Genomic DNA, 27,502 nt, shown 5'->3' with positions numbered 1-27,502 from the left:
CCTGGGTCCTATAGTTTATGTGGCATACGCCCTTTCTATGACACTTAAAAACCCAATCACTCGTAAACGAAGCAACATATTAAGGTTCTGTTTCCTCATTTAGCAATTGGTCATCAACTACTACAAGTTCCAAAAATAATGACCATCGAGGTCAAAGGTAAAAATACTTAAAACCCAATAACTCGAAAACGAAGCAACGTCTTGAGGTGGTGTTTACACATTTAGCAATAGGTCATCAGATACTACAAGTTCCAAAATAATGATCATCGAGGTCAAAGGTCACAATACTTAAAGCCTAATAACTCGAAAATGGATCCACATATTGAGGTGCTGTTTCCACATTTAGCAAGAGGTCATCAACCACTACAAGTTCCAAAAATAATGGCCATCGAGGTCAAAGGTCAAAATACTTAAGACCAAATAACTCGAAAATGGATCGACATACTGAGGTGCTGTTTCCACATTTAGTAATTGCTCATCAACTACTACAACTTCCCAAAATAATGGTCATCGAGGTCAAAGGTCAAAATACTTAAAACCTAATACCTCGAAAAGCGGGCCACATATTGAGATGGCGTTTCCACATTTAGTAATTGGTCATCAGGTACTACATGTCCCAAAATTAGTGGTCATCGAGGTCAAAGGTCAAAATACTTAAAACCTAATAACTCGAAAACGGAACCACATATTGAGATGTTGTTTCCATATTTAGTAATTGGTTACCAACTACTACAAGTTCCAAAATAATGATCATCAAGGTCAAAGGTCACAATACTTAAAACCTAATAACTCGAAAATGGATCCATACATTGAGGTGCTGTTTCCAAATCTAGTAATACGTCATCAACTGTTACATGTTCCAAAAGTACTGACTATCGAGGTCAATGGTCAAAATACTTAAAACCCAATAACTCGAAAACGAAGCAACATATTAAGGTTCTGTTTCCTCATTTAGCAATTGGTCATCAACTACTACAAGTTCCAAAAATAATGACCATCGAGGTTAAAGGTCAAAATACTTAAAACCCAATAACTCGAAAACGAAGCAACGTATTGAGGTGGTGTTTCCACATTTAGCAATAGGTCATCAGGTACTACAAGTTCCAAAATAATGATCATCAAGGTCAAAGGTCACAATACTTAAAACCTAATAACTCGAAAATGGATCCACATATTGAGGTGCTGTTTCCAAATCTAGTAATACGTCATCAACTATTACATGTTCCAAAAGTACTGACTTTCGAGGTCAATGGTCAAATATTTAAGCCTTAATAACTTTAAACAAAGCCTGTGTGACCTATTCAGTTTTGTACCAAGCAGAGAGAAGTGAAGAAGGAATAAATTTGAGTGGCTTATTTACTTTTGTATTAATGAGAAAGAAATCAAAGGAACACAATTTTAACTAGCGCAGACTTTCTGTACCTTTTTGGGCTATTCAAATGGATTAACAAGAAAGAAAGCAAAGATATGTCATATTAACTAGGTATGTATTATTTAAGCAAAACGAAGGGCTAAATTTGAGAAAGCGAACATGGACCATTTTACTCAAATTTGGATGGAGCATTTATCTTTGTATGAACCAAAAAAAAATGAAGGTTCAATATTTCTATACAATTTTGTACTACCCAAATAAACGAAATTTTATTTTTGTACCAATCACAAGAAAATCAAAGAAGGGTCATTTTATACCTTTTTGTGCTATTCAAATAATAGAGGGAACAAATTTCAGTGGTCTATTTTATTTTTTGTACCAATCAGAAGAAAAGCAAAGATATGCCATTTTAACTATTTAAACAAACGAAAGGATAAATTTGAGTGACCTATTCAATTTTTTACCAACGAGAAATACCATTTTGTACTACTCCAATAAACGAAGGAATACCAACCAGAAAAAAAGAAGTGAAGATTAGGTGGATTATTTTCTTTTGTACCAACTGGAAAAGAGAAGAAGAGCTACTTTAACTAGCTCAGAATTTATGTAACTTTTGAACTACTGAAATGTTCTATTTTTGTATCAATCAGAAAAACCCGAAGAAGGATCATTTTAACAAGTTCATAATTTCGATGTTCTACTTTTTATAAAAACGAGAAAAAATGAACTAGCTGAATATACGAAATAATAAATTTAAGTGACCTATTCAATTTTGTACCAATGAGAAATGGCATTTTAACTGGCTCAAAAAAGACGAAGAAGGACTATTTTATATAATTTACCACTCAAATAAACAATGGAGAATTTAGTTTTGTACCACCGAGAAAAAAAGAAATTGCACCATTTTGGAGTATTCAAATAAACAAAGGAATTATAATTTGTGTCAACTCTAAAATCAATTAAACGAAGTAATGCATTTGAGTGAGCTATTTAATTTGAAAAACCGAAGTTGAGTATTTTATACCATTTTGTATTATTTCAACAAACAAAGGAATAAGCAAAAAAGGATCATTTTATATCATTTTAAACTAGCCTAATAAACGAAGGCATAAATATGAGTGAGCTATTTAATTTTGTAGCTGAGTATTTTCACGAAAGAACAAAATTGTACTAATCAGAAAAAGCGAAGAAGACCCATTTTAACTAATTGAGAATTTCTGTACCTTTTTGTACTACTTAAACAAACGATGGGATAAATTTGAGTGACCTGTTTTTTGTACTAACCAGAAAAATCGAAGAAGGTACAATTTAGCTAACTCAGAATTTATATACCTTTATACTAGCCCAATGAACGAAAGAACAAATTTGGGTGTTCTACTTTTTATACCAAACAAAGAAGAACCATTTTAACTTGCTGAGTATTTTATACCATTTTGTACTACTCAAATAAACGAAAGAAAAAGCGAAAAAAGACCTTTTTTAACTAGCGCAGAATTTCTGTAACGCAAAAATTAATTTGGATGGAGTAACAAGAAAGAAAGCAAAGATATGCCATATTAACTATTTAAATAAACGAAGGGATAAATTTAAGTGTTCTATTCCATTTTGTACCAAGAAGAAATGCCATTTTTATCTAGTGCTTAGAATGCCATGCTTAGAATTTCTAGTGCATGTTGTATTATTTAAACAAAACGAAGGGCTAAATTTGAGGAAGCGAACATGAACCATTTTACTCAAATTTGGATGGAGTATTTAGCTTTGTATGAACCAGAAAAAAAAAGTGAAGAAGGACCATTTTAACTAACTCAGATCTTTATACCATTTTGTACTACTTTTTGTACCAATCAGAAGAAAATCAAAGAATGGTCATTTTAACTAGCCAAACAGAAAAAAAAGGAAAGAATTAACACTTTGTACTAACCAGAAAAGGAGAAGAAGGATCAGCATTCTATACTTTTTGTGCCATTTATTGAGGTGTCCTATTTCCTTTTGTACCAACGAGAACCATTTTTAACTGGCTTAGAATTTTATACCACATAAGTATTATTTAAGCAAAACGAAGGGCTAAATTTGAGAAAGCGAACATGGACCATTTTACTCAAATTTGGATGGAGTATTTATCTTTGTATGAACCAAAAAAATGAAGGTTCAATATTTCTATACAATTTTGTACTACCCAAATAAACGAAATTTTATTTTTGTACCAATCACAAGAAAATCAAATGAACGAAACCAATGAACGAAAGAACAAAGAAGAGCTCTTAACAATGTACTATCAGATAGAAATGTAACAAAGGCGTCAGATTACAAGAAGTTTAACCCTCTAAGGATTTCCACTTTCTGAGGTAAATTTTAGTTCACTCAAACAGCTACTACTTCCTTACTATTTATCGTAGGATCATGGTTCATACCTCGTTTTTTTTCATGATAGAACATACTTACCAACGGTACCACGTGTCCGTATCATAAACCTTAATCGGGGAAAAAACGGATTTTTTTTTGAAAAAATCACCCCTTCGTAACACTTGCGCTCCCGGCCCCGGTTTCACGTAGGGATCTAAAAAAACAATTATAAATACCCAAAGGTACACACAATCCTTATGCAAATTTCAATCTGATATCGTGAAAACTAAAGGCGCGAAAAAGTTTTGAAATTTGCCTTAAGAAAAAAAGTCAGGCCCTACACACCACTTGGTGAAGCCGAGTTGACCAACCTGTTCCAAAACGCATCTGCGGTGTTCTTTGGTCCATCCTTGACTTGAAAAAAAAAACGTCTTAAATACCTGCTATAGAACCTAAATAAGCGGTCAAAGACGATAGTACACCATGGTATATAAATATACCAGAACTCTTATAAAGGTTAAACTTCCTACAGAGTAGGGATAACCACATTTTCAGGGAAAACGGAATCTAATTCTTCCGGAAACTGGAAAATTAGAAAGGAAAGACGGAAAATTTTCCGGGAAAATGGAAGACGGAAATTTTCTTGAAAAACGGAAGACGGAAAATTTTCCGGAAAAACATGTTCTGTGTCTGGTTCGGGCCCGCCTCCAAATGGTCCCTGTTTGTTCCACCGCCCCCTTTGGAAACGAAAACGTCCACCTTGAGAGCCACTCAGTTTTCGTAGATAACCTGTTTCTCTTAGTTTGAAGAAATAAAACGTTATACTTTTTATCGATGTGACTTCCCTCACGAGCCACCTCATTTGACACACACATGCACAAATAAAAGTATGGATTTAATGAACACACACACACACCAACTCACACACTTACCAACACACACACACAGAGAGAGAGAGAGAGAGAGAGAGAGAGAGAGAGAGGGAGAGAGAGAGAGAGAAAATAGACACCTATCTGTTAGAATTTATATTAGCAGATACACACAAACACACACACTCCAGGTACAGTATATCACAACATTTTATCATCTAATAATCATAGCGGGTATCTCCGTCATAGGCTACCGGGTCAGCGGGTCCAGCTGCGTTTCGGTCAGGAACTTGGTATCCCGTTCCATCTCTTGACTTTATTACTTATTTACGTGAGAGCTTATTTTGAATTTTTGCAGCTGGTGTGGTTTTAGCATCTTAATTACCTACTATCAGGACCGTCTGTGAATGGGTTATACACCACAGGGGGAAAGAATTTGTCCCTTCAGGAAATGCAGTTAATTCATTCTTGGGATTCAACATTTTAGAAATTATAAACTCTGTACATCAGTGGAGTGGGGTCTACACAGAATTAAATCGAGAGGAGGGTTCAGACACCTATCTGTTTGTATACATATCTTAATAAGGTGAACTTTTGCATACTATCTTGTTTCAAGGATGGGTTAAACCCGGATCCACCTTGCGTACGCCATTGCTATGCAGCCATTCACAACGAAAGGCACTCATAGTACAGTCAAAGTTGGCACAAAATAATTTATTCATACTCATAGGTGCATCCAGGGGGAGACGAAAATCGTTCTCCCCCCACCAGCACAGTCACCAGTGATGGAGATAGAGAATTGTCTTTATTTCAGGTTTTGCCAAGGTAGGCGTAGAGGGCGAGATTGTCCACCGACAGGCACTTACGCAGGGGAAGTCCAAATCCAATATGTGGGCAAATTACATTAAAATTTGTAAAATTACTAAAATTAGACAGTTTACAGAAAGTCGGAAGACTTCGGGGGGTCGAGTCCGTACGTCCCAACCTATCGAAATAAGAGTTCACTCAATAAATAAATAAATTACTATATTAGTACATATTTTTTTAAAAAGCATTTGTTTCCCGAACTCAGGTGGACATTTCCCCCTTGCTCTCCCCAAATGACGATCCTGCTGCAACAGCCCGGTAAGACAGAAAATTGAGATTCTTGCACTATCCCTCTCTCTACGTTCTGGATCCGCCCCTGTTCATACTGGATATCGAATTCTCATCTACATTTGCACAAAAAATTAACGGGATGGTCTTGACTATAGTATAGTATACTGATGTGCCGTAGCGTGCGATTCGACCACTGTAACAGCGTAGTGTGTTAAATATGTCTTATTTTGAAAATGCTATCAGCCATTGACCTCTCCTAGTCACCTAAGTATACAATACAAATCTTTGCTCTGTCTTTGACCTCTTTCTCCTCTGATGCCATAGTTCGTTAGCACTGCTACTAGATGGCATATTGATTCAGAAAAACACTCGGAACGTAGCCACATTGCTGGTGATTGCGGATATCGTATGTGTTTTGTCACTTGTACTTTGCTTGTGCAAGGGTTTAATGGCATGTCAGAAACAACAAATTCGAAACAAGTATTGAACTTTTTGTGTGTTGTTCGTGACTTTTCTGTATTATTGAAGTTGTCCTGGGTGGCAGACTTTTCTTAGTGTGACAATTACAGATCTGTGTTTGCATACGGTAAGTGAACTTAATTTTTTTTTAGTGTTTCCATTTTCTGTCAAATTTCGTGACACCGTGGAATGTGCTTAGTTAACAAGAAGTATTTAGCACAAATGTGTGATTTTGAAATAAATTTTAACAATTATTTTATATTAGCTCTGCATTTAGTCATTGTTTCTAAGGTATAATGAAACATTAACTAACATACTTCAATGGAGACATTTAATTGGAAAGTATTAATTAAATCCGGTATTTGATTTTTGTGCAAGAAATCTCTTAGAGCATGTTTTTATCCATCCTAATAAAAATAATTATTTTGTATCGTGGAATTCTCTTAAACAATGGTTGTAACTGGTGCAGATTGCGGCCCCGAAATACAAAATGAACAGAAACTGAAGAGAACATAATAAGAATTGAATTAATGTGTTTAACATTCTGTTCAGCAGCGAGGCTATATGAGACGTGGACCTACTGATGAACATGGAATCCGATCCAAATGAGCTCCCACCGAGAATCGAACCCCGGTCTCCCACGCCAAAGGCGCGTATGCTTACCCACGAAGGAGCTCATATCAGCATAACGGTAAGAGAAAAGGTGATAAAGGTTATTAATGTATAGTGATAAATAACGGAAATAAATTCCGGACTATACGTGTTTGTGTATTGATGTGATATTACGTAAACAGGCAGTAAAGCATAAGATGACCGTGTTACAAACCCACCGTCTTATTAAGTAACCTAGGTCGTGTACATTGCAGTAATGGAAGAAAAATAGAAATGTAGAGCGAAAACTAATAAGAGTGGAGTTACATCTGAACCAAATGTAAAACTGGGCAAAATTTTGAGGTGCAGTTTATTGTACGAATCCATAGATAAATTCATTGGCATTAGCGCTGTATTGCCGGACCAATTTGAAAACCGAAAAAAGTACGAAAATGTACTGCGTTCGGTTACATTTTGTTGGATTACATTAAGTTACGTTAGATTACGTTACATTAGGCTTGCAATATTACTATACAGATCTATAGTACGAGTACAAGTAAAAGTAGGGGCATTTATTCTGAAGTTGGACGTCTGCTTTCGTCACGTTTTTTCGCTGTCATGTGCTTTCCACAATTTCTGCAATTTGTTATTAGGTTCATTATTCCGTGCTCTTCACAACTTTTAAAAGATTTTGCTCGTCATCACCGTATTGCTTCACAAATGTTAAAAATGTTAGTTAAAAGTCCTTGTACATGCGCTATGTTAACAAATAAATGCTTGTTACTTTCCCACAATGCAACTGTTCGATTACCTTGCCCCAAGTAGTTCCCTCCGCTCGCCGTATAGTCTCATGTTTATAACCGCGGATATAGTATACATGAAGCTGGATCAGTTCCCAAAGGAGCAGGACGCTCATACGTTTAGGGATTATTCATTGAGTATGTACAAAGCGACTTTTATTTACTTATCGACTGATACGAAATTAAAAAGGAACAAACCTGTACTTACTTTATAACTGCACGTGTAGTGCCCTTGTACTTGATCTATGACTATGTGAGTGTGTGTGGAGGGGGGAAATTCAACGCATATCGCATGTCTTGTGTACATGGATACTTCTTACTATTGCACTACGTAGAAAATTTATGGTATTTCATGTAGAAGTGGTAATAGGACACAGAAGAAACGCAGACCAGGGGGTTCTCATGTATACTATTACCATAACCGCTTATATATAGCAAATAAACAGATTTTTCGAGACTTACATATTATCAAGCACACAAACGATCAAATTATCCATATCTTCCCTGTAAATTTTCAAAATTTTGGTGGAAACGGACATCCAGATTTGGAACTTAACCCGAAATAGGAGTAGTAGTGGTAGTAGTAGTAATAGGAGGAGGAACAGGTTAGAAGCCAAGCAGAGGTTGGTTGCGTTCTGTTCTCGACATGACAAGGGCAAACTTAAGACTTACCCAAGTTTTTGTATACATATTACAATCTATGGATTCGTATAGTAAAGCAAGTGTACCTCTCCGCTAAATAGTCTATCCGCCTCCACATACAGTGCTGCTTACATCATCAAAAACAACCAATCTCTTGACTTTTACTGTTCTCTTTATCTGACTTTCACTCATTCTTTCTCACAAACTTAAATAAATTCTCCAATTGACCCAGTAAATTTCCTAAAATTGGTTTGGCGATATAGCACTGAACCCAATTCATTTCATATATACTTCTTTTTCAGTAAGTCTTCTGTATCATATTCATTTTTAGTGTGTGGAATTCCACTCTTCTGTGCAGATTAACTTTTTAGAGCTTCAGTGTATGTACACGGTAAGTACTATTTTGCAGAAGACACTAACCAGCTTGTGCTAGGTGTTACTAAAAAGAACGAATTTCTCTAACCGAGTCAGGGCAGTAGCGTAGCATAGGGGCTCGAGTGGTAACGAGGGTTGCGTCCGTATGGAGCAAGCTTGTTAGCGACAGTAGGTATGGTAGTAAGAATCATTTATCTTACTAATGGGTTTTGACCAGTATGGAGTGGGATCAAGTTGTGGTTTCTTTTGTCTTTTTTTACACTTGGCAGTTTATAACATTGTCATTTGCTACAAATGCCCTGCAATATTCTTAGAAGGAAACGAGAGGTACGTACGGTGACTCAGTGGTAGAGCGCTTACCTCTTGCTACATGAGGTCCCTAGTTCGAACCCTGAGGCTCTTCGTGACTAAGCGATTAGCGTACGTGCCTTTGGCGAGGGAAACCGAGGTTCGAATCGCGGCAGGAGCTCTTGTGGATCGGATTCCACTTTAATCAGTAGGTCCATGTCTCGTATAACATTTGCGATTTTTCTTTTAACCTCCGCACTAACATGAACATATACGGCCATGAACTTCCCTAGGTCGATGGTGTACTTTTATACCTTCCAGAAATGATCGATATCGGTCGAACAGTTTTTGTGTCATACTGTTCATTTGAATTTTAAGCCTGATCCGTTGCATGACTCCTTTCTTTTCCGCGCTGAAATTATATTTGTAATATCATTTGAGTTTTGCCACTTCCATTCCACTCTGTTATCTGTGTCCTGGTCAAAATAAATATAGGCCCATGTATAAAATTTCCAACCTTGAAGGACTAACTTTGTGACAAATGTGCCGCATTTTACTTTTCTAACAACTTTTATTATGCATTAGTTTTCAACATATTTGTTGTATGGTTGTGAAACATGGTCGCTTACTCTGAGGGAAGAACATGGACTGAAAGTATTTGAGAACAGGATCCTGAGAAGAATATTCGGACCCAAGAGGAACGAGAATGGGGAATGGCGGAAGCTTCATAACGAGGAACTACATAGTTTATACGGTTTACCCAACATTGTTAGGGTCGTCAAGTCTAGGAGGCTTAGGTGGGCAGGTCATGTAGCTAGAATGGAAGAAAGTAGAAACGCTTTCAAAGTCTTGACTGGTAGACCCATAGGAAAACGACCATTAGGAAGACCTAGGCGCAGATGGGAGGATAATATTAAGATGGATCTCGCAGAGATAGGAATACAAAGTAGAAACTGGATGCAATTAGCTAAGGATAGAAGTCAGTGGAGAGCTTTTGTGAACGCGGCACTGAACCTCCGGGTTCCATAGGCCATAGAGTTAGTTAGTTAGTTAGTTTCAACATATTCCCCATTCAAATTTGAGGCAATTACAAGGTTTGAAATTCCTTCGCAAAAAGATCTCACGCCTGGGAATGAAGTTACCCGCTAAAAGCATTATGAAGCGCATTGTGATTGTTGAAGCGGTGCGACACAAGCCACTGTTTCATCTGCCTGAAGAGGTGTAGCCGAGTTCATTGCTGAGCTGACTATAGATGGGCGCACACATTTTGCCGCATCGGACACATCAGTTCGTCCATCTTGAAACATGCGGCACTATATTCACTTTTGTTCCGTAAACACCACGCAGTTCGCGATGTATAGCAGCTGTCGAAATTTTTTTCGCACTCAGAAATCGTCTTACCACACTCCACATTTGTCGGGTTCAGTGAACATTCATTTTCAATTGTTACAGTAGATGAGTGAACTGCAACACAACGTTTTTCTTCCACTGCTTACTGCCTACAGAACTAAATATTAAATTGTGACACAGAATATCTTAATATGGGAAAAACCTCGAATTCTTCCTATAGAAGTCCACAAGCATTTTTGGTTATACAAATAATGTACAAATTAAAAGCTCAATAAACCAGGTGGGTTTTAAAGTTTTTTTTTCTTTCTTCAGATGGATCCGACCTGGAAAAAAAAAATCAGGCTAGGTCCACTTGAGCAGACCCTAACTTTGATTTCCATTAAACAGTTTCAGCAATCTCTGTCCCATTCTTCAGTAGCTTTAGGTACTGACAAGAAAGTTTTCTTAGTTCTTAGAATTTAATTTTGCGCGATTACTTTGCTCCAAGGTGAAAAATGTTGAGGATCAAACTCTTGTTATTGTAAATCCCATCCCTTCTATTCAAACAGTACTTCTAGTGAACGATCTACTACTGTAATGCTTTTCATTAAAACTACTTTTGTAACTGCATAGCTATGTAACATGTTACAAGTTTTGTACAAAATTTATTCACCATTTTGTTTGTTTTGTTTGACGTTCTACAATTATGTTTCGACGTCATGGCTTATGGTAATGACGAAGTGGTGAAATGAAGAAAGTAGAAGAAAATGAGAGACTCCTTTTTATATATACATGCAGAGTTAACTTTCGGAATTCACTTGTAAAGTTCCTATTGTATTTATACGCTATGTATATACAGGGTGTTTCAAAACAACAGCGACAACGTTTGGGAGGTGTTTCTTGACAGCAGGATAAGACAAAAAAGTATAGACCAACTTGGGTGCACAGATTTCCTTTTATTCTACCCTTATTCGTAATCGTACTGATATTGCCAGTAGTGCAGTGCGCTGAAAAAACAGCACCCTGGGTGAGAGTATGCGACGGCGCCCCCGTACATATGAGTGAGGTCGACAGACCAGCCACGAAGCGCCATCGTGGTTGACGCAAAGCGTAAGAAAATTTTCAAAAATAAACCCTTTTTTTGCTCGATTTTGAACATTTTGTATTACTTTTTTCCTTCCATTTTATATATGTGTGCAGATTCATTTTCCGAACATGAGTAACATTATAGGACCCAGAGTTTGAAAAAACCCGGGTATTTTTGAAAAAAAACCCAACCCACCTGGGCCCATGTGGGTTTTATTGGTTTTTTTCGAAATATTTCAATCTCTTTGGGGTAAAAATGTTAATATATTTCATGAGTGTCATTGTCACAACTTGCAACAACTTTCTATTCACTACTGTTTTGAAAAAATTGCCGCCATTTTGAAATTTTATATTGGATCGCCGAAAAAATCTATACAGCAAATTTAGAAGGTCTTGTGCTTCTACCCTCAAAATATCAACTTAAAAAGTCCGAAAATTGCACCTTGTAGCATGGATACCCGCTATTTTGAAAAATGGACGCCATTTTGAAATTTTATGCCACCAAAATATATAGAGCTAATTTAGTCTCTCGTGCTTCTACTTTGAAAATTTCAACTTGAAAGACCTAAAATTGCGCTTTGTAGCGTGGATATCAGCAGCGGCGCAAATTTGTCAACATTGGGGGGACGGGTAAGACTATATATGTATATATAAATATATACGATGTACAAAATATTTATGAAGGCGAAAAACTGCTGAGGAGGATTACCCATGTCGGTCCCGGCGTCCTCCACAGGGGACATAAAATATGACGACATTATTATTGCTTTATAACTTTAAAATCCGACCAGCAGCATTGAAAACTGTTCACAAGGGATGATCCAAATATGACCATTCCCTGTAAACAGTTTTCAGTGTTGCCAGTCTGATTTTAAAGTTGTAAAGCAATAATAATATCGTCATGTTTTATGTCCCCTATGTGGGACTCCGGGACAACGTGGGTAGGGGAGCAGAGTTGTCTTCAACATTGGGAGGCGGTCAGATTTGAGGCTTATTCTGGGAGGTATTAATTTCATCTCACTTTCCTTTGTGACAGTTGGACACAAATCATCACATTTCTTCCTGAAAGACACATTTCCAATCGGATTATTGAGGGGGACAGTTCCAAGATTGTAGGAGATATGTCCCCATCATCCCTCCGGGATTTTCGTCAATGGATATCAGCTATTTTTTAAAAACGCGCCATTTTGTAATTTTACGTTGGTATGCTGCCAAAATCTAAACAGAAAATTTAGAGTGTCTCTGGTTTTTATCCTGAAAATTTAAAGAGACCGAAAGTTGAACACTGTGTGGTAAAGGCAGACAAACTAACAAATGTAGATCGAGTCATCCTAGGAGTCAGTGACGTTCGCCAAATACGAATACCAAATAGCTAGATTAATTTAAAACAGACATAATTCATCAAAATGTCTTGAATATTTTTCAACGTAAAATAAATAGATTTATTGTTGAAGTATTCACTTTCGATGCTTTGTGGGTTCAATTGCGGGAATTTCCCGAACACTTCTTTCACGACGGGTTTTCCCTGAAAATGCAGCTTGCTTTACTGTACATCGAAACTTCCATTAATACTGAAGTTTGAATGCAGCACTTGAAATAGTAAGCGTTACGTAGTCTTCGGAGCTCCGAGCATTAAGCTTAATTTTGACAAGAATTTTTACGTTATTGCTAGTGTTGATTCTACAGAATGCTTATTTGAAGGCTAGCAACAAATGACTGAACTTAACTGTTGTTGGAAAACCAAATTTTACTGAATACTTTTGTTACCATCGAAGGTAAGAAATAATACTGATAGCTTTCCTAATGTATTTACATATTTACTGTTAGTACTGGCACCTATGACCTTAAACCCGTCAACATATGAAGGACAGCGTCCCTCGGCGGCGCCGAGTCAGGAAATATACTATTCACGGAAAGTATTTTCTAAAATATACAATCGCTTACTTTACTTCAAATAGGCTATAAGCATAATCCGCACATTAATTTGTTCTACAACTATCTCAAGCTAAGGTGAGGTTATTTATTTATTTATTTATTCATTCATTCAGTGCATTTAGAGCTTTATAAAGGTCTAATGTTGAATATTGTTGTCTATCTTAACATGAAAGCATATAATTCGCCCAAAGAAAGTTTAAAATCTGATAAAAATAACTTTCAATGTGATCCCCTTAGTTGTACTAATAATACACTAACAAAAAATCAAAAACCCAGGTGGGTTTTTTCAGGTGGGTCCAACCCAAAAAACCCGGTGGGTTTTTTCGGGCTGGGCCCACTTGGGCAAACCCTGATAGGACCACGTCCTAAAGCAGGAAAAGGTTTTAAGTACAAACTAATTTGTAACAATATAAAGTATTCCGAGTAATTTTTCGTCTCTATTTTCCCCTTCTTTTCTTTCTTCTCCCGAATCTTGCACGCCCTTACTTCGACGCCCGGGACCGACTTCCCACTCGCCCAACCTCACGGTACTGATGGCCAGTTTTATTATTTCTTACTTCAAATATTTGTGTTCTGATTGTATTGCTATCCTCACCGTATTCCATTGAGTTATCTCAAGAAGAACGAAAATTATTTTCTTTAGAACATTTTTTGTCATACATTTCTTGAAACGGATTAACTCTTAAGTGGGTGATAGTCATATATTTCTTCTTTCTTTTTATAATGTGCGATCTGGTTTGCTGTTCAAGGATTGCTGTTATGTCTTGTAAACGCGCTGCAATTGGGCCAAAAGTCTCAGTGATACAAGAAGGCACGTGTCAAGGAGTGTATCTACGGAAATGTTGCTAAAAATAATTTTCAGGGTCTAGGTCGTTGAAGATTATGTTGCGGCCTGGGTCAAGGCGGTATGCCACACGAATAGATGATCTTGTGGAAGGTTACAAATCCAAACTCAATATGTGACAGAATGTGCAACCGCTGGCCTACGAGGCGGAGAGAGAGAGAAAGGGCATAACTTCAATCTCAGGATTCCAAATTATTTTTTCAAAGTAGACAATTTTCCGCATTATAGAAATTACTATAAATCTAAATAATTTTATACTAATTCTAAATGCGTACCAACAGACATTCTATCTACTGTTCAGGCGTGTAAATTCCACAGTACATTTCTACCAATCACGTAATTATTATTCATGAACAAGTAGATTTCATACTGTATTTCGGGGCCGCGGTGGCTCAGTGGTAGAGCGTTCACCTCTGGTGCATGGGGTCCTTGGTTCGATCTCAGCTCGCGCCAAGTGACATTTGTCGTGTCGACAAACATCGTGTGCGTGGGTTTTCTCGGGTTCTTCCGTTTTCTTCCACTTTCTTCATTCTACCATTTTATTCATTCATCATCACCGTCTCCTTTAGCGTAGCCGGCATAACTTTGGGACGTAAAAGAAAAATTTCGTGCTGTAATTCACTGCAGTACACTCTCATCTACCATGTAATATTGGTGTGAAATATTATGCACAAAGACATTCAGCATTGACAAAGCAAAAAGGTATGGTGCTTGAATATTCTCACTTCTCTCTGCAACTTGTCGATGCGCCGTTATTTGTACTCTGTCAAAAGATGTGTACTGAGTTACACGTAAACAGCGCGGAGCAAGCGAACAAGAAGAAAGATGTGAAAATACTGGAATACTAAAAATAAATTCTCAGTGGTGGAATATTCTGAAAATATTTCCATTTTATACATGTAGTTCCCAGGGTTGGCAAAAGCCATGGTTTTTATTGAAGAAACCAAAAAACCCTTCTTTTTTTTTGTTTAAATAATTTGCTCTATGTATTTGTATTACATATGGACAAAACTAGGTTTGTTTCGCCGTGGTGTTACTGTGCAACAACGGGGTTAGCTGAATTCAAATCGCTTGTTAGAATACACCCGTGAGAAATTGTTCTCCATTTGGACTCGAAACCGGGACTAATTGGCCACAAATACAATGAGTCTGCCGACTCACTCACGAAGGACTGGTGATAAAAATGTTGTACTGATCTTTACATACTTGTTAACATAATCGTCATTTCAGAAGGACAAAAAGGTAAACAGTTGCACAAATGAAACCATTATACAGAATTATATATAAATAGGGAAACTCCCGTCGTAGCCATTGGGAGAATCCTGTTATTTAAATACAAAGCAATAACGGAGAAATCCCGTTATTGCTTGGCATGTAAAATTTTATGCTCAACGTACTTCTTTAGGCTTGGTAACTACTTTTGATGATAAGAAGGGTATCTTTCCTTTCTCGCGTGATTATACCCGAAAGCTCTCAACGATAAGCTCGTGTTTTCACTCCTAAGTCAGTATGTATTTTAAGTGTCCTATACTATCTTCTTTCTGAGAAGAGTGATCTGGTTTTAAGACTTTGTGAGAAACTGTTTCACCTGAAATGATTGAATTGAAAAGACTGGGCGAGGATTGATTATTATCGAAAACATCCTTCGTTTTAACATTATTATTATTATTATTATTATTATTATTATTATTATTATTATTATTATTATTATTATTATTATTATTATTATTATTATTAAGTATTCTGCCTATTGGCAGGTCCTGGGACTAAAAAATGAGTTTTTTTTTTTCTTTCTTAATTTTCAGTTTGGACCTGGAAATGTCTTCCACGTTTCTCGATTTTTAGCTTTCCCTTTTGATTCCCAATATTTTCTTTTAATTTTCAAGTCATCTATCAGTTGTTTTTTTTTTCTACTGAGTCCTCGCTTTCCTTCATCTTTCCTTCTATGGCGGTATGAAGAATGCAATTTCTTCGCAAGATGTGTCCAATCCAATTGGCCTTTCTACGAGGGATGGTAGCTAGAAGCGTCCTCTTCTCTCCTATCCGTTTTAAAACATCTTCGTTTGTTACTCTTTCTGTCCATTTTATCTTTTCCATCTTCCTACAACATCACATTTCGAAGCTCTCTACATATTTCTTTAACTTCCGTAATGTCCAAGTCTCTGAACCATAAAGTCCAATGCTCGATCTATAGCACTTGACCAATTTCTTCCTTAGTCCAATATTAAGGCTGCTAGTTAAGAATGACCTTTTCTTGTTGAATGCTTCTTTGGCTATGGCAATTCTCGAGTTGATCTCTCTGGTGCAATACGTGTCTTTCGTCAACATACTTCCCAGATATTTGAAATGATCAACCTCTTCAAGTATTCTTTGTACTGATCTGACTCATAAAGGACGAATTTCCACGCGATATTCTCATGACTTTCGATTCTTCGATGTTGATTTCCATTCCATATAGTTTCCAGTGCCAACTACTTTGTCAATCATCTCCTGTAATCCTTCCTCGGTTCTAGCTATAATAACCGTAACATCAAAATATTAAATGACTTGTAAACACTGTTGTATTCTGAGATTTTCACACCAGCGGAGGAAGGAGGGGGTATAAGGTTTTGAGAGTTAAGCTGATACAAAAAGCGAAGTAGGTTAAGTGGTAGAGCGTGGGCTTCGCATTCGGGAGGTCGTGGGTTCGTTCCCGCGGCCAGCCATCCTGACGGGTTTTCCAGGGTTTTCCTTAGTCCTACCAGTCAAATGCCGGTATGATACCTACTGTACAGGCTCTGGCCGATACCTTCTCAAATCCTTTCTTCTATTGTTGTTAAATATCCAGTATAAAATGACCTCTGAGCTGTATCTCGTAATTTTAAATAAATAAATAGTGTAGAAGCTACACAGGAGATAGACATTCCAGGTTTCAACAGGCTCTTTGCGTTCGACCCACTCTCTACAGTTGCTCTGCTGGATGTATAGTCTGATCAAAATAACCTGATTGAATTCAAACGATTAGTTGAGAGCTAGGAATTACTTTGATGGATATATTCACATGGTAACTCTCTATCTTTGGTTTGGTTCTAGACTATGATAATTCATGGGGACTATATCGTGCCACTAGGTTTTCCCGTGGTGGTTCTGCTTGCTCCCACATGGTCATCCTACCAACTTGTCATAACGATGATGATTTGATTTTAGCGTCCTTTTTACTAGCAGCGAGGCTGTATGAGACTTGGATCTATAGCTTAACGTGGGATCCAAACCACGTAAGTTCCCGCTGGGAATCGAACACGGGTCTGCCGCCGAAAGGCCCATGCACTAACTGCGTAGCTACGAGGGAATTGTGTCCGTGTGTATAGGGCGTCAACCTGAAATATTTTTTCCCTTTCTGTAGAATGATGGAAGAAACTGTCGAGGGATCGAGGCAAACAGCTCGCATGCGATCGTTGTCGATATTTTGAAATGGAATTTCTGCTTCTGCCACAATTACGACCTTTCGACTGAAGGAGCCAGATGATTAATGAAAGCGAATGATTGTGCAAAAATTGGTGGAAAGAGAATGTGGGAGGAAAGGGAGCAGCCTGAGGAACTCCACGGACACGATGTAGTCCACGACAAACTCTCACATACCCTGAGATCAAACCAGGAACCTCTCGTATCAGCGCTGGACGCTCTACCGCAGAGATGACGTGGGTCAATGAGAACTTGACTCATTACCACTGACCCACGACTCACCGTGACCACTCTGACCCACGACCCACCATGACCCACGCCCTTCTCTCCACTGACTAGAGTTTACACTTGCAATAAAATAAGGCTGTGAAATATACTGAATTTCAGCTCCCTAAGTTGAACGGCTCGTGAGATACTCAATTTTTAGCAAAAAAATTCGGACACCCACTCCCCGTCCAGGGGGCGGCTTTAGGATTTTGATTTTGGGTAGGCCTGCTCCCTCGTTTATTGAATACATACACACATTTGATTGATTCAAGGACAGTAGGAAATTACTTTTACAATTAGTAGTTGATGCTATTTGTTAAATAATTATCTACCGTTAATATAAATAGTGAAAAGTATATGTACTATTTATTCTGTGTTTAACGTTTATATATTTTTCAAAAATTTTTGGGTGAGCCCGTGCCTACCCACTAAAGCTGCCACTGCTCTCCCCTTAGGATATATGATAATAATAATGGAAGCGATATAATAACATCGCAGTTGGGATTGGGGCCTAACTATAAATACCAAAAGTCATTTCATTTGGCCGTAATGATTACGCACACATAGTTACGTTTTTTTATATACTAATTCATATATTAGAGGTGATTCAATACTATATTTTTTCCAGTAGTCAGCTCCTCTAAAAACGTACAGGCTATTGTCTCTCGAAGGCCAAATAGTTAGTCGTGTTGCTATTGTTACAATTACAAATGTCAATATCCAAACGTGCCTGAAATTCTTTTTTTTACCTACTTATCTCAGGGAAATAAATAGAATCAAATGATAAAGGGAGAAAAATGGAGGCATCAGTGTTCAGTGGATGCTCTCTATAATGCACTGAGCAGAGTGGGTCACGTTGGGTGGTGGGTCGCAGGGCCGGATCTAGGGGAAGGGTCAGTTCGGGGCATTTTCCCCGGGGCGCAGCTGGTTGAGAGTATGTAGGGGGCGCCATTTCGATGCAAAATCGGGAGAAATTAGGGCAGGTTACGTCTTTGTCCCGGGCACAATATTTCTTAGATTCGGTCCTGGTGGGTCGCAGTGGGTCATGTGTTGAGCCACTGACCCACAACCAATAACCCATTCTATCTCTGGTCTACCGTGGTCCCTGTTGACATTTTGTGTGTAGTTTAGTGTAATAATATATTAGTTTCTTTAGTGGTTTTACGATTTTTTTTAAAACTCCTTCCCATGTTCGTATTTGGCGTCAGAAAAATAAATGCATTGAGAAAGTAAAATATTTAATATTCCAAGCCTCAGTACCTGATCAGTTACATACGAGTGGTCCGTGGCAGCAGTAACGTAAAGTTTCAATTGAATTGAACAAGGCAAGGAATGCACTGAGTCGACATTTTTTTTTTTTTTTTTAATATCCTGCAGTTGCACAATGAAAGAATATCGCGACGGAAATTCTTAATGATATAATTTCTTCCCCTTCACTGAAATCCTCGAAGGCTATATAGCGAGTCAGACGTGAACTTCGATTGGTCATAACATTTTCATCTGCACAACAGATACTGGAAGCAAATTGCACGTGCATATTCGTAAGAAACTTGTTTCTTTTTTTTTTCTTTAATAATCTTATCTTCCACACCAAGATAAAGAAGCATGAAGTTAGCTGCGGAAGCTGACATTTTCTGTCATCGAGTAAAGGTCTGAGATGTTGGTTATGTAATGATAATAATTGAGGTTCGGTTCAAGGCCATCGTTAAATATATGTAGTGCTTTCTTGGCTTATTACTGGTTAGTGCTAGGAAGTTTTCGCGGTTTTATTTTATTTCATTTTAATTTTTAATTAAGAAATTTGGTTTACCAGGATTACTTTATTATCCAGTCTATCTGCATGCGCCCATCTGCAGTGCCGTGCCGGAAGGGGGAGCGAGCGGGTCGATGGCCCCGGGCGCCACAGTAAGGGGGCGCAAAATTCGAGAGGGAAAAAGAAAAATACAATAAGTGCTCAAAGTCAAGGAAGAGCAGGGTTTATTTTTCAAAATTTGCTTACGCTCCGTGTCAAATATGGTGACGCTTCGCGGCTGTCTGTCGACCTCACTCATATGTACGGGGGTCGCCGTCGTATACTCTCGACCCGGGCGCTGGATTTTCCATGGCAAGGCACTGTCCATATGGATCACCGTCAATTTTGCCCAGGATATAGAGGATCAAGTGATGGTCCACCTATGTTAGAAATTACCAATTTCCGGGTTTACCGTTGAAACTATAGAACAAAAAGGGTAATGGATAACTATAAGTGGTTTCCTGCAAGCGCCCCATGAGAAGGGCGCCGATTTCTCTAAATTTTGGGGGGGGGCGTTCTGATGCAGGAGGATTTTAAGACAAATTCAAATTATGCCAAATATTGTATATTAATAAATACAATAGGGGCCCACATGAGCGTTGGGGGCCCGGGTCCCCCAGAATCGGCGCCCTTGCCCCATGAATAGTATTTAGATGTAGATAATTGACATTAGTACGGATTTCAGGGGCGGATCCAGGACAGACTTCTTGGGGGGGACGTTGGGTTGTAATACTGCTACTTTTAAGAGCTAAAAACTGTTTTATTTATATATAAAATAAGAAAGTTTCCTCTTCTAGGGGGAATCCCACCCCTGGATCCGCCACCAATGGATGTAGAAATGGATATTGACTTAACATGTAGATTTTGAACAGAAAGGGATTTCGATTTTAATGTATTTTTCATTATTCAGTTGAAATGATAATCATTTAAGTGGTGGTGGTTAGATTAATTGTCGACAAATTAACAATGAGATGCATATACTTAATAAATAATATATATATATATATATATATATATATATATATATATATATATATATATATATATATATATATACACACTTGTGCTCGCATTGTAGTTTTATTATGAATACACTACGAAACTTCTCGTGGAACAGACACAGACGTAGGCTACATAATAGGATAATCTCAGGCTAAAGTTTGCATATACATATATCCAGTGTGCGAATTAGATAATCTATGTTGGGGGGGATAAAATTAGGTCAACAAGTGATAAAGTTTGAAGCTACAAATTTCAAAATAAGACAATAATGCCTTACCCCCTATATATATATATATATATATATATATATATATATGTGTGTGTGTGTGTGTGTGTGTGACATCTGTAATAAATAAGAGATTTATTAATTTAATAAATCTACCAACAATAACTATGCATGTATATATTGTCTAACATACCCCCCCCCCACCAAACCTTTCTGAACGTGTTTAAATGTTGTACTCACTCTTGTACCCGTACGTCTCTAAGGTTTATTTAATTAATAATACGTCCCGAGCGATAGCCATGATCACAAGCATATGCTAATTTTTCCATTCATATTGAAATCTTACACTTTGCGTAATTACAAACAGGTAGCAAAAAAAAAAAAAAAAAAGTCTTATGAAAACCACTAAAATTATCAGTTAAACTGGACATACTTTTTAAAAAAGAAAATCTAGATATTAGCCTATCACACAAGAAATGGATTGTTGCTGGTTCCTATTTCTGACATTAAGGTCAAATCGAAGGCCAAACATTTAAAATCTCTCAATTCAAATTTCGAGCTTGCGCTTCTACTCCCCGCTAAAGCTGCGCTCTTCACGACTTTTTTCTCCAAATATCGATTCCGTGATAGGGCTCAGGAAGTCAACACTTACAATTACTTTACTGTTAAGTTGCATATAAGTTGATTCACTATGGGCTACGTTATTCAAATAAAGTAAAACATTACATTGAAGTTTTTCAGACAACATTATTAGCGTGGACAGCAAACTGTACAGTGAAAAGAAAGATAGAAAAATGAAGGGTTAACTTAAAAAAAAAAAAAAAAAAAAAAACGCTTCAGTTGAAATGCTTATATAGACACGGAGAACCAGTCGTATTAACAAATGCTGAAACAAATTTTCAATTATGCGCTTATTCACCTAGAAATCACCTTCACTAACATGTCTGCTCACTAGGAGCGTATCCCCAGCGTGTACGTTAACATATACTTACGAGAGAATACCTATATCTCAGATTTTGAGTACAGTTTCAAAATTCATTTCCGTAAACTGAAAAGGCAGTGATTACTATGTTAATTATCACAAATTAAATGCAACTTTTGATTTGCATACACACAAACTACTAGGGAATGAAGACCATGTGCTAACAAAGAGTACACTGGAAAATGAAATAACATGTTATAACAAAAATTAAAATAAGATGATAATCGATACAAATGTAGGGGATGAATATGACATGTCCGAACTTTGCCAAGTATGGTGGAAGTAGCTATTTGTTTACTTCTTCTTGGCCAACCGCTAAGAGCATTTATAAATCCATATGTGGCTTTGTTATACGGAATTAGTACATTCAAATTCACGAACGATGACGAACTTAAGGGTACGATGGTACAGTTGCAAGTAACAACCATAGTCATAATAATATAGTTCAACTAAATTGAAAATAGTGGTTAATTAGGTGGTAAGTAGAAATGACCACAACTGAATAGTTTACATCGATCATTCCGAAGAAATTTGTAGTTATACTGAGCATAGTTTGGGGGGGAAAGCGAGCATCCCCGGTGGGAATACTTCAGCTGACTTCTTTGGGGGGGAACAAAATGTGATTGAGGGGGAAAATCCCCCTCATCCCCCCGGTAATTCGTACCCTGCATATATCCATCAACCGGATGTCCTAGGATCTATAACAAGCAATGTGAATAGTAAAGTTTCCTTCTTAAGAAAGCGGAAATGAAAATAAAAGTGAGTTTTATGTAAAAGGTTATTTTGTGGATCGATTAGATTCTTGAAAATAAACGTTTCTTTACACGTCCCTTTGAGTGTTTAGGAAGGTAAATACCGTATGTAAATTTGCAGAGAATTATGTAGCAAATATTTTCCAAGGCGAGCAGGATTTTTTAAGCATTTATCGTGTATTTTGCTCTGGATCAAACCAGCTACAAGAACCATGAAGAACGAGTCAACTCATAAACCATCCAATGATATTTCTGTCTCTCGTGCAAATACATAGAACAACAGTTCTGTAAATTCAAGCGTAATTATTGAAAGTGAGTTGTGTCACTCATCTTATGAATCGGTATTAAAAGTTCCATAACGCTGCGCAGATAATTCCAATGTTCCGCTTCCGTATGCTGTCCAGTTTTACCAGTGTTTGTAGCTGAAGGGAGATTTCACTTTTTTTTTCTTCTTACTTTCTTTGTACTAGATCTATCTGGAAAAAAAGGGATCATTACTCACAAAACAAGATAATTTCCCCTTCTAGTATGTTCAAGATATTACATATCGCTTCCTTTTTCCTGAATTATTGGATATAATTGTTTTGTTTTGAATGTTATTGCAGGGCGTAACTGCTTTTTCCCCCCTACTAATATTTTGTAGTAATTGTGTTTCACTTTATCTCTCTTTGAGAATCTGACTTTTAGACTGAAATATGTCAAGAGTGCTATTAATCGTGGAGTATGAATTGGCTGAGCTATTGTGGATATCTACTCTATAGCAGTGGTGGGGGCCGCGGTGGCTCAGTGGTAGAGCGTTCACCTCTGGTGCTTGGGGTCCCGGGTTCGATCCCAGCCCCCGCCAAGTGAACTTTGTGGTGGACAAACACCGTGTGCGTGGGTTTTCTCGGGATTCTCACGTTTCCTCCCACTTTCTTCATTCCACCATTTCATTCATTACTCATCATCACCGTCTCCTTTAGCCTAACCGACATAACCGTGGGACGTAAAACTCAAAGATTTCATTTTGTATAGCGGTGGTTCTCAACCTGATTCCTATCACGACCTCCATTTTACCACGTCACTTGCCAGCGACCTCCTTATAATTTCTGGTTTGTAATAAGCTTGTGTGGGATTTTCATTATGCCTATTGCGGAGATCCCATGACATCGTCTATTTCTAACATAGTAGAATTCATTTCTTCTTGTATATAGTGGATACACAGCTTCTTCCCTAAAAGCAAATAGATTAAAATCAAAATTCGTCAGTTCATTCATATTACAAATATTGAATCCGATCCGTCATACCGTAAAACTTCCTAACTCCTTTAATTTGGGTCATATGATAAAAAAATAAAATGATTTCTAATTTTGGTGCAAAAAAACTTGGACAGTTGTTAAAAAAAGTTATTGAGTATTTTAAATGACTTGATAACATGCGTCACGAAGATTGAACCGGACATTACCGCACTAGTAAAATCACACCCTGCTCAGGTATCTCATTAATTTCAATTTTAATTGTACTTCAATCAGGAGTAAAAGTGAGGGGGAGCGCGGGGGGACGTCAACATCCTACTTCCATGAAATATCTATGGCGTCCCCCCATTTCCTTAAAAAAAATTACAATGAGTAAAAGGCAAGGGGAATGGCGTCCCTCTACCTTTTCAGGTCCACTTATCCTGATTTCAACATACAGGTTTTGTTGCATTTATATTTTTTGGTTATTTCAATATGCATTTCTCATTAGTTTCATGTCGTACCTCTTTCATTTAAATTGATTTTTAAACAACTCTGCACCTATTGAAAATGTTCAGTAGACTTATTTTTTGTTCTTAACAGCATCTATAAAAATAAAAATATGTCTATGAGAACAAAATTTAAAATAATATTTAAAAATATTTTCCGGTATTAGATTCTAATTATGTTTATCTCTTCCGATTATCTTCGCGACCCTCAGGTTGAAAAGCCCTGCTCTATAGAGATCTACGCGTATGCGGATATATGTTTATTTAGTTTCTGTGTGAATGATGGAAAAATGAAATGAAATCTTTCAGGTTAACGACCCACAATTATGTTCTTTAGACTAAGGGAGACAGATGCTTAAGGAAAGTGAATGACGATGAAAGAATTTGTGAAATGAGAATGTGGATGGAGATGGGAGTGCCCCGAGAAAACTACAAACACAAGGTTTTGAACCACAACTTTGTCGGGTATCAACCAGGGACCCCACGCATTAGATATAAGCGCTTTGCTACTGAGCCACCGTGATCCTGGTGTAGATATAATAACGGATCTTCATGAAAGACAACAATTTCCTAGTTATTCTTTAAAAGCTAATAATTAGATATAGGCCTAGTAGGGCTGTTTATCAGAGAATGCGCTGTATGTCAGATGTCACTCTTAGTGTGCTACTTAAGTGATTTTTTTTTAGTAAGCATGGGGTTCCTGGTTCCACCCCGGCCAAGTTAGTTGACATCGTGTCCATGGGTTTTCTGAGGTACTCTCGTTTTCTCCCACATTGTCATTCTACCAATTCGCCCATCATCATTCACTTGCCTTAATCATCAGTCTCCTTTAGTCTGACGGGCATAATCGTGGGACTTTGAAATGATTTATTTATGTATTTATTTTAGTAAGTGTTCTCGGACTATTAACCAGATGAAGATACAGTGAAACCTCTCTAAAGCGGACAGCCGTGGGGAATCAATAATTGTCCGCTATAGAGAGGTGTCCGCCTTAGAGAGGTTTCAATATTTCCTTACGTAAATTACTAAAGAATATGATATGCAATTTGAAAAAGATATTTTCGCATGAATCATGTATTTATGAATATTACAAAAATGTTACTGTACCTGCATTATCCTCCGCCATCCAATACTCTATGTTCGAGGCACAACATGGAAATAAGATGTTATAGTTTTCTGCGCTTTACACTTATTGCTCCTTATTAGTTTTCAGTGTGTCGTTTTAATTTGTGGGTTAATTGTAGCCCAGCAATGTCTTTTTTTTTTTTTCCAGACGATATGCGTATATCTACACGCGGGCAAAAAATACTCAACTTGTCTTCTGCTTAGTTGGAGATTCCAGCGGGACAGTAGCATAACGTGTCATCCCAAACGGCGGGCAACTGTGAATCACTTCTCTGTCTAAAACAAGTTGGGTGGTAGTGAAATACAGGCAAAGTACATGAGAGTGTTTTTAAAAACAGAGATTTCGTCTGGGTTGCTGAGCAGACAGTTGAGGAGGAAAAGTGTCGTCACAATGCTTCCTTGATGACACATGTATGAATTGAACAAAATGTATTTTTACTGTACTTTTCAACTTGTTTCTAGAGAAAGTGTTCGTTATACGGAGGTAAATAATACCTATGAAAGACAGAAAAGACTGTCCGTGTCCGTACTGGAGAGTGTCCGCTTCAGAGAAGTTTGCCAATATGTTTTTTTTTTTTTTTTTCTATTACAGTGTTTCGGGATTACAAAATATGTCCGTTACGAGCAGAGATGTTCACCCTCGCGAGGGTGGCCCTCTCGAGGGCATCCTCACCCTCAAGTTCCCTCGCCCACAGTGCCGCGAGGGCGAGGGTGCGCGAGGGCGAGGACAAGCTTCGATGGCGAGGGTGAGGGTGCGCGAGGGCGAGGAAAAACTTCGACGAAGAGGGTGAGGGTAGCGAGGGCGAGGACAAGTTTCGGCAGCGAGGGCGAGGGTGCGCGAGGGCGAGGACAAGCTTCGATGGCGAGGGTGAGGGTGCGCGAGGGCGAGGAAAAGCTTCGATGAAGAGGGCGAGGGTGCGCGAGGGCGAGGACAAGTTTCGGCAGCGAGGGTGAGGATGCGCGAGGGCGAGGACAAGCTTCGATGGCGGGGGTGAGGGTGTGCGAGGGCGAGGAAAAGCTTCGACGAAGAGGGCGAGGGTGAACGAGGGTGAGGGCCAAGTGTTACTGCAGGAGCGAGGGACTCGGGATTTTCCCGTTTCCTCCCGTTTTCTCATTCCACCTATTCTTTCATCATCATTCACTTGCAATTCCATCAGTCTCCTTTAGCCATCGATGGCATAACCGTTGGATGTTAAACTAAAGATTTATTATTTTATTTTTTTTATTATTTTTTTATTTTTTAAGATTGGTATCTTTGAAAGCGTTTTTAATATAGTGTAAGAATATGCAGCGCACAGTCTTGAAAAGGGAGACTATTTTGGGCGTCCAGTAGGCTTCTTTCTGTGATCTGTTACCCTTCATTATCGACGTTTTTATTATAATTTTTTTTTTTCGCTAAATAGGATATTAAAATAGAATGATTTGGTTCTATATCGCAAGTTTTAAAGCTCCCTGACAACTGATATTTAGTCAGCAAAGCATAGGAAAACTTAGAAATAAAGAAGCAAAACTACCTCAAGTATTCGGCTATGGTTCATCTAATCATGGGCGTCATAACGAGGGGCTTGGGTGGTCGCGTTCACACGTATGTAAGCAAACTAAGAAAATAAAAGCATATATTCAGGGGTGTAGTCGAGAGTATACAAAGGTGTATTGCTCAATCTTAGTCATTTGCGCATACTTTCTGCTTCAAGGCTTGTAGTACTATATTCAAAACTAGCATATATAACCTGTGAAATTTTTAAGACTAGCGTATACTCTGTGAAAATTTTAAGACTATGGTGTACGCCGTGTGAAATTTTAGGACTTGAGCAGGAAGTTTTTGATAGTCTATTATTGCACCACAGCCCCTGCCCGCTGCAGCCCCTAGTTATTCGTCTCTACTTTCTAAACATTTTCTATATATTTTACATCCCTGGAGTTGGTGGCCCCGCATCGTGGAGGTTGTGGGGACATTATCTAAGCCTTTGGTCAAGTGACCTTACATTTGGACCTGTCAAGTGACCTTACATTTACATAGATTACTATTGAGATAAGTGGGTAAAACTGCATTCAGGTTTACACCTATAATTTCATGATTCTTAGTGTTCATCCTCCAGAAGGGGAACTTTCGAAGATGTCCTCAATTCTAACTATAGAGAAACGTTCTCACACAACAGAA

General features: G+C 37.9%; 1 protein-coding gene across 1 annotated transcript in view; it reads left to right on the top strand.

Annotated features, from left to right (window-relative positions):
- The first annotated feature begins 6,084 nt into the window (after window positions 1-6,084).
- Window positions 6,085-27,502, top strand: part of ATPCL (ATP-citrate synthase) — a 191,090-nt gene continuing 169,672 nt past the window's right edge. Inside the window, exon 1 of the mRNA XM_081741358.1 lies at window positions 6,085-6,268. The gene's annotated coding sequence lies outside the window, so the exon portion shown is untranslated. The remainder of the gene's footprint in view (window positions 6,269-27,502) is intronic.

The sequence above is a fragment of the Thermobia domestica genome, chromosome 15 (assembly GCF_964235325.1).
Source record: "Thermobia domestica chromosome 15, izTheDome1.hap1.1, whole genome shotgun sequence".
Lineage (NCBI taxonomy): Eukaryota > Metazoa > Arthropoda > Insecta > Zygentoma > Lepismatidae > Thermobia > Thermobia domestica.
The sequence above is the reverse complement of the archived record's forward strand: the minus strand, read 5'-3'. Positions and strand labels throughout refer to the sequence as shown.